Below are 9,300 nucleotides of genomic sequence, written 5' to 3'. Positions count from 1 at the left end.
TGATCATACGTTGATAACGAAGGTTCCGTGGCTCCGTGGTAACTGCGGTGATTTAGACACAATGGTGTACTTGTACACGGGTTCGAATCCTAAGAGGACGAGTGGTGGATTCTTTTTACCTAAAAGTAATTTTTGGAAAATTGCGCTTGTTCACTATAAGAGGAAACTCGTACGTACGGAGTGTTTTGCATTAAATATCGGAAATTCTTTATTCATTTCGTCGCCGCGATTGGTTTACCTTATCACAATTTTTGTATTTTATGCCGTACCTCTTGGGTCCTGCTTATCAAGACTGTTCATGTGGTCATGTAGAGCCCAGGGCAACAGCCGTCCTTTGAAATGGTAAAGACTACTCAAATCTAAAACCGCCAAGGCTTGAACCGCTTTGGCTCTCACCGTGCCCTAGAACGTTAGAGGTGAAGTCAAACGTAAACTAGGTGGAAAACAACAACAAAAAAAAAAAAAAAAAAAAAAAAAAAAAAAAAAAAAAAAGCATCTGAAATTGTCTAACTGGAAACGTTTTGGGCAGGCTTATCAATCAAAGTGACCAAACTTGAATTGATTCGTTAACTTTCCCAGTAAAGCACCGCTTCCTGCCACCTTTAAACCACGTTCAGCTTAAAAAATGGAATCTTCTTGGAGGAATTATTTTCCAAATATGTTTTTCTCAAAAGTCGCATCGCCGCAATTGCTTGGATGGAAAGCACACCAGCATAGAGAAATTGAAAACATTTTTCAGCGATTCCCTCATTTAATGGTGACGCGAATACTTGAACCGTCCCATGGTACTGTTTAGCGTCATAGTTGAAGGCAAACTAAATCTCAACATGCAACAAATTCCAAGTAATAAGAAGTAATTTGCCTAGCAAAGCTCCGTGTTGGTTTCTTAATCTGGGCCTCGTGTACGTCAGGAACTATGTTCGGGGTCTGGCGTTGGTTGCGCTGAAATATACAATACGAACGGCACTCGGGCTTTCGTTTGCAATTGCAGATGTTCACATGTCCAGCCAGACTGACACTCTGTGTGACACGGTAGAAAGTCACCATTTGATCATACGTTGATAACGAAGGTTCCGTGGCTCCGTGGTAACTGCGGTGATTTAGACACAATGGTGTACTTGTACACGGGTTCGAATCCTAAGAGGACGAGTGGTGGATTCTTTTTACCTAAAAGTAATTTTTGGAAAATTGCGCTTGTTCACTATAAGAGGAAACTCGTACGTACGGAGTGTTTTGCATTAAATATCGGAAATTCTTTATTCATTTCGTTGCCGCGATTGGTTTACCTTATCACAATTTTTGTATTTTATGCCGTACCTCTTGGGTCCTGCTTATCAAGACTGTTCATGTGGTCATGTAGAGCCCAGGGCAACAGCCGCCCTTTGAAATGGTAAAGACTACTCAAATCTAAAACCGCCAAGGCTTGAACCGCTTTGGCTCTCACCGTGCCCTAGAACGTTAGAGGTGAAGTCAAACGTAAACTAGGTGGAAAACAAAAAAAAAAAAAAAAAGCATCTGAAATTGTCTAACTGGAAACGTTTTGGGCAGGCTTATCAATCAAAGTGACCAAACTTGAATTGATTCGTTAACTTTCCCAGTAAAGCACCGCTTCCTGCCACCTTTAAACCACGTTCAGCTTAAAAAATGGAATCTTCTTGGCGAAATTATTTTCCAAATATGTTTTTCTCAAAAGTCGCATCGCCGCAATTGCTTGGATGGAAAGCACACCAGCATAGAGAAATTGAAAACATTTTTCAGCGATTCCCTCATTTAATGGTGACGCGAATACTTGAACCGTCCCATGGTACTGTTTAGCGTCATAGTTGAAGGCAAACTAAATCTCAACATGCAACAAATTCCAAGTAATAAGAAGTAATTTGCCTAGCAAAGCTCCGTGTTGGTTTCTTAATCTGGGCCTCGTGTACGTCAGGAACTTCTACGTTGACGTTAAGCCTATGTTCGGGGTCTGGCGTTGGTTGCGCTGAAATATACAATACGAACGGCACTCGGGCTTTCGTTTGCAATTGCAGATGTTCACATGTCCAGCCAGACTGACACTCTGTGTGACACGGTAGAAAGTCAGCATTTGATCATACGTTGATAACGAAGGTTCCGTGGCTCCGTGGTAACTGCGGTGATTTAGACACAATGGTGTACTTGTACACGGGTTCGAATCCTAAGAGGACGAGTGGTGGATTCTTTTTACCTAAAAGTAATTTTTGGAAAATTGCGCTTGTTCACTATAAGAGGAAACTCGTACGTACGGTGTGTTTTGCATTAAATATCGGAAATTCTTTATTCATTTCGTCGCCGCGATTGGTTTACCTTATCACAATTTTTGTATTTTATGCCGTACCTCTTGGGTCCTGCTTATCAAGACTGTTCATGTGGTCATGTAGAGCCCAGGGCAACAGCCGCCCTTTGAAATGGTAAAGACTACTCAAATCTAAAACCGCCAAGGCTTGAACCGCTTTGGCTCTCACCGTGCCCTAGAACGTTAGAGGTGAAGTCAAACGTAAACTAGGTGGAAAACAACAACAACAAAAAAAAAAAAAAAAAAAAAAAAAAAAAAAAAAAAAAGCATCTGAAATTGTCTAACTGGAAACGTTTTGGGCAGGCTTATCAATCAAAGTGACCAAACTTGAATTGATTCGTTAACTTTCCCAGTAAAGCACCGCTTCCTGCCACCTTTAAACCACGTTCAGCTTAAAAAATGGAATCTTCTTGGAGGAATTATTTTCCAAATATGTTTTTCTCAAAAGTCGCATCGCCGCAATTGCTTGGATGGAAAGCACACCAGCATAGAGAAATTGAAAACATTTTTCAGCGATTCCCTCATTTAATGGTGACGCGAATACTTGAACCGTCCCATGGTACTGTTTAGCGTCATAGTTGAAGGCAAACTAAATCTCAACATGCAACAAATTCCAAGTAATAAGAAGTAATTTGCCTAGCAAAGCTCCGTGTTGGTTTCTTAATCTGGGCCTCGTGTACGTCAGGAACTATGTTCGGGGTCTGGCGTTGGTTGCGCTGAAATATACAATACGAACGGCACTCGGGCTTTCGTTTGCAATTGCAGATGTTCACATGTCCAGCCAGACTGACACTCTGTGTGACACGGTAGAAAGTCAGCATTTGATCATACGTTGATAACGAAGGTTCCGTGGCTCCGTGGTAACTGCGGTGATTTAGACACAATGGTGTACTTGTACACGGGTTCGAATCCTAAGAGGACGAGTGGTGGATTCTTTTTACCTAAAAGTAATTTTTGGAAAATTGCGCTTGTTCACTATAAGAGGAAACTCGTACGTACGGAGTGTTTTGCATTAAATATCGGAAATTCTTTATTCATTTCGTCGCCGCGATTGGTTTACCTTATCACAATTTTTGTATTTTATGCCGTACCTCTTGGGTCCTGCTTATCAAGACTGTTCATGTGGTCATGTAGAGCCCAGGGCAACAGCCGCCCTTTGAAATGGTAAAGACTACTCAAATCTAAAACCGCCAAGGCTTGAACCGCTTTGGCTCTCACCGTGCCCTAGAACGTTAGAGGTGAAGTCAAACGTAAACTAGGTGGAAAACAACAAAAAAAAAAAAAAAAAAAAAAAAAAAAAAAAAAAAAAAAAAGCATCTGAAATTGTCTAACTGGAAACGTTTTGGGCAGGCTTATCAATCAAAGTGACCAAACTTGAATTGATTCGTTAACTTTCCCAGTAAAGCACCGCTTCCTGCCACCTTTAAACCACGTTCAGCTTAAAAAATGGAATCTTCTTGGAGGAATTATTTTCCAAATATGTTTTTCTCAAAAGTCGCATCGCCGCAATTGCTTGGATGGAAAGCACACCAGCATAGAGAAATTGAAAACATTTTTCAGCGATTCCCTCATTTAATGGTGACGCGAATACTTGAACCGTCCCATGGTACTGTTTAGCGTCATAGTTGAAGGCAAACTAAATCTCAACATGCAACAAATTCCAAGTAATAAGAAGTAATTTGCCTAGCAAAGCTCCGTGTTGGTTTCTTAATCTGGGCCTCGTGTACGTCAGGAACTTCTACGTTGACGTTAAGCCTATGTTCGGGGTCTGGCGTTGGTTGCGCTGAAATATACAATACGAACGGCACTCGGGCTTTCGTTTGCAATTGCAGATGTTCACATGTCCAGCCAGACTGACACTCTGTGTGACACGGTAGAAAGTCACCATTTGATCATACGTTGATAACGAAGGTTCCGTGGCTCCGTGGTAACTGCGGTGATTTAGACACAATGGTGTACTTGTACACGGGTTCGAATCCTAAGAGGACGAGTGGTGGATTCTTTTTACCTAAAAGTAATTTTTGGAAAATTGCGCTTGTTCACTATAAGAGGAAACTCGTACGTACGGAGGGTGGGCGGGTCTCTCACGGCGCAATCGGTAGCGTGCAAGGATGTAAAAAAACATGCAAAGCAATCACCAACCATGGTAACGCAAGGTCACGAGTTCGAGTCCCGGATGAGACATGTCACTTCAACACAACAACCAGCTGGCCAGAGAAACGGCCAGTCAGGGAAAACGAGTGCAGCCTCTCGAAAGTCCCGGCAAATTTACCTTTTGCATTAAATATCGGAAATTCTTTATTCATTTAGTCGCCGCGATTGGTTTACCTTATCACAATTTTTGTATTTTATGCCGTACCTCTTGGGTCCTGCTTATCAAGACTGTTCATGTGGTCATGTAGAGCCCAGGGCAACAGCCGCCCTTTGAAAAAAAAAGCATCTGAAATCGTCTAACTGGAAACGTTTTAGGCAGGCTTATCAATCAAAGTGACCAAACTTGAATTGATTCGTTAACTTTCCCAGTAAAGCACCGCTTCCTGCCACCTTTAAACCACGTTCAGCTTAAAAAATGGAATCTTCTTGGCGGAATTATTTTCCAAATATGTTTTTCTCAAAAGTCGCATCGCCGCAATTGCTTGGATGGAAAGCACACCAGCATAGAGAAATTGAAAACATTTTTCAGCGATTCCCTCATTTAATGGTGACGCGAATACTTGAACCGTCCCATGGTACTGTTTAGCGTCATAGTTGAAGGCAAACTAAATCTCAACATGCAACAAATTCCAAGTAATAAGAAGTAATTTGCCTAGCAAAGCTCCGTGTTGGTTTCTTAATCTGGGCCTCGTGTACGTCAGGAACTTCTACGTTGACGTTAAGCCTATGTTCGGGGTCTGGCGTTGGTTGCGCTGAAATATACAATACGAACGGCACTCGGGCTTTCGTTTGCAATTGCAGATGTTCACATGTCCAGCCAGACTGACACTCTGTGTGACACGGTAGAAAGTCACCATTTGATCATACGTTGATAACGAAGGTTCCGTGGCTCCGTGGTAACTGCGGTGATTTAGACACAATGGTGTACTTGTACACGGGTTCGAATCCTCAGAGGACGAGTGGTGGATTCTTTTTACCTAAAAGTAATTTTTGGAAAATTGCGCTTGTTCACTATAAGAGGAAACTCGTACGTACGGAGGGTGGGCGGGTCTCTCACGGCGCAATCGGTAGCGTGCAAGGATGTAAAAAAACATGCAAAGCAATCACCAACCATGGTAACGCAAGGTCACGAGTTCGAGTCCCGGATGAGACATGTCACTTCAACACAACAACCAGCTGGCCAGAGAAACGGCCAGTCAGGGAAAACGAGTGCAGCCTCTCGAAAGTCCCGGCAAATTTACCTTTTGCATTAAATATCGGAAATTCTTTATTCATTTAGTCGCCGCGATTGGTTTACCTTATCACAATTTTTGTATTTTATGCCGTACCTCTTGGGTCCTGCTTATCAAGACTGTTCATGTGGTCATGTAGAGCCCAGGGCAACAGCCGCCCTTTGAAATGGCAAAGACTACTCAAATCTAAAACCACCAAGGCGTGAACCGCTTTTGCTCTCACCGTACCCTAGAACGTCACAGGTGAAGTCAAACGTAAACTAGGTGGAAAACGAAAAAAAAAAAAAAAAAGCATCTGAAATCGTCTAACTGGAAACGTTTTAGGCAGGCTTATCAATCAAAGTGACCAAACTTGAATTGATTCGTTAACTTTCCCAGTAAAGCACCGCTTCCTGCCACCTTTAAACCACGTTCAGCTTAAAAAATGGAATCTTCTTGGCGGAATTATTTTCCAAATATGTTTTTCTCAAAAGTCGCATCGCCGCAATTGCTTGGATGGAAAGCACACCAGCATAGAGAAATTGAAAACATTTTTCAGCGATTCCCTCATTTAATGGTGACGCGAATACTTGAACCGTCCCATGGTACTGTTTAGCGTCATAGTTGAAGGCAAACTAAATCTCAACATGCAACAAATTCCAAGTAATAAGAAGTAATTTGCCTAGCAAAGCTCCGTGTTGGTTTCTTAATCTGGGCCTCGTGTACGTCAGGAACTTCTACGTTGACGTTAAGCCTATGTTCGGGGTCTGGCGTTGGTTGCGCTGAAATATACAATACGCACGGCACTCGGGCTTTCGTTTGCAATTGCAGATGTTCACATGTCCAGCCAGACTGACACTCTGTGTGACACGGTAGAATGTCACCATTTGATCATACGTTGATAACGAAGGTTCCGTGGCTCCGTGGTAACTGCGGTGATTTAGACACAATGGTGTACTTGTACACGGGTTCGAATCCTAAGAGGACGGGTGGTGGATTCTTTTTACCTAAAAGTAATTTTTGGAAAATTGCGCTTGTTCACTATAAGAGGAAACTCGTACGTACGGAGTGTTTTGCATTAAATATCGGAAATTCTTTATTCATTTCGTCGCCGCGATTGGTTTACCTTATCACAATTTTTGTATTTTATGCCGTACCTCTTGGGTCCTGCTTATCAAGACTGTTCATGTCGTCATGTAGAGCCCAGGGCAACAGCCGCCCTTTGAAATGGTAAAGACTACTCAAATCTAAAACCGCCAAGGCTTGAACCGCTTTGGCTCTCACCGTGCCCTAGAACGTTAGAGGTGAAGTCAAACGTAAACTAGGTGGAAAACAACAAAAAAAAAAAAAAAAAAGCATCTGAAATTGTCTAACTGGAAACGTTTTGGGCAGGCTTATCAATCAAAGTGACCAAACTTGAATTGATTCGTTAACTTTCCCAGTAAAGCACCGCTTCCTGCCACCTTTAAACCACGTTCAGCTTAAAAAATGGAATCTTCTTTGAGGAATTATTTTCCAAATATGTTTTTCTCAAAAGTCGCATCGCCGCAATTGCTTGGATGGAAAGCACACCAGCATAGAGAAATTGAAAACATTTTTCAGCGATTCCCTCATTTAATGGTGACGCGAATACTTGAACCGTCCCATGGTACTGTTTAGCGTCATAGTTGAAGGCAAACTAAATCTCAACATGCAACAAATTCCAAGTAATAAGAAGTAATTTGCCTAGCAAAGCTCCGTGTTGGTTTCTTAATCTGGGCCTCGTGTACGTCAGGAACTATGTTCGGGGTCTGGCGTTGGTTGCGCTGAAATATACAATACGAACGGCACTCGGGCTTTCGTTTGCAATTGCAGATGTTCACATGTCCAGCCAGACTGACACTCTGTGTGACACGGTAGAAAGTCACCATTTGATCATACGTTGATAACGAAGGTTCCGTGGCTCCGTGGTAACTGCGGTGATTTAGACACAATGGTGTACTTGTACACGGGTTCGAATCCTAAGAGGACGAGTGGTGGATTCTTTTTACCTAAAAGTAATTTTTGGAAAATTGCGCTTGTTCACTATAAGAGGAAACTCGTACGTGCGGAGGGTGGGCGGGTCTCTCACGGCGCAATCGGTAGCGTGCAAGGATGTAAAAAAACATGCAAAGCAATCACCAACCATGGTAACGCAAGGTCACGAGTTCGAGTCCCGGATGAGACATGTCACTTCAACACAACAACCAGCTGGCCAGAGAAACGGCCAGTCAGGGAAAACGAGTGAAGCCTCTCGAAAGTCCCGGCAAATTTACCTTTTGCATTAAATATCGGAAATTCTTTATTCATTTAGTCGCCGCGATTGGTTTACCTTATCACAATTTTTGTATTTTATGCCGTACCTCTTGGGTCCTGCTTATCAAGACTGTTCATGTGGTCATGTAGAGCCCAGGGCAACAGCCGCCCTTTGAAATGGCAAAGACTACTCAAATCTAAAACCACCAAGGCGTGAACCGCTTTTGCTCTCACCGTACCCTAGAACGTCACAGGTGAAGTCAAACGTAAACTAGGTGGAAAACGAAAAAAAAAAAAAAAAAAGCATCTGAAATCGTCTAACTGGAAACGTTTTAGGCAGGCTTATCAATCAAAGTGACCAAACTTGAATTGATTCGTTAACTTTCCCAGTAAAGCACCGCTTCCTGCCACCTTTAAACCACGTTCAGCTTAAAAAATGGAATCTTCTTGGCGGAATTATTTTCCAAATATGTTTTTCTCAAAAGTCGCATCGCCGCAATTGCTTGGATGGAAAGCACACCAGCATAGAGAAATTGAAAACATTTTTCAGCGATTCCCTCATTTAATGGTGACGCGAATACTTGAACCGTCCCATGGTACTGTTTAGCGTCATAGTTGAAGGCAAACTAAATCTCAACATGCAACAAATTCCAAGTAATAAGAAGTAATTTGCCTAGCAAAGCTCCGTGTTGGTTTCTTAATCTGGGCCTCGTGTACGTCAGGAACTTCTACGTTGACGTTAAGCCTATGTTCGGGGTCTGGCGTTGGTTGCGCTGAAATATACAATACGAACGGCACTCGGGCTTTCGTTTGCAATTGCAGATGTTCACATGTCCAGCCAGACTGACACTCTGTGTGACACGGTAGAAAGTCACCATTTGATCATACGTTGATAACGAAGGTTCCGTGGCTCCGTGGTAACTGCGGTGATTTAGACACAATGGTGTACTTGTACACGGGTTCGAATCCTCAGAGGACGAGTGGTGGATTCTTTTTACCTAAAAGTAATTTTTGGAAAATTGCGCTTGTTCACTATAAGAGGAAACTCGTACGTACGGAGGGTGGGCGGGTCTCTCACGGCGCAATCGGTAGCGTGCAAGGATGTAAAAAAACATGCAAAGCAATCACCAACCATGGTAACGCAAGGTTACGAGTTCGAGTCCCGGATGAGACATGTCACTTCAACACAACAACCAGCTGGCCAGAGAAACGGCCAGTCAGGGAAAACGAGTGCAGCCTCTCGAAAGTCCCGGCAAATTTACCTTTTGCATTAAATATCGGAAATTCTTTATTCATTTAGTCGCCGCGATTGGTTTACCTTATCACAATTTTTGTATTTTATGCCGT

Source organism: Lingula anatina, chromosome 5 (assembly GCF_051362555.1).
Source record: "Lingula anatina isolate TDL-2025a chromosome 5, LinAna3.0, whole genome shotgun sequence".
Classification (NCBI taxonomy): Eukaryota; Metazoa; Brachiopoda; class Lingulata; order Lingulida; family Lingulidae; genus Lingula; species Lingula anatina.
Note: the sequence above shows the minus strand (reverse complement) of the source record.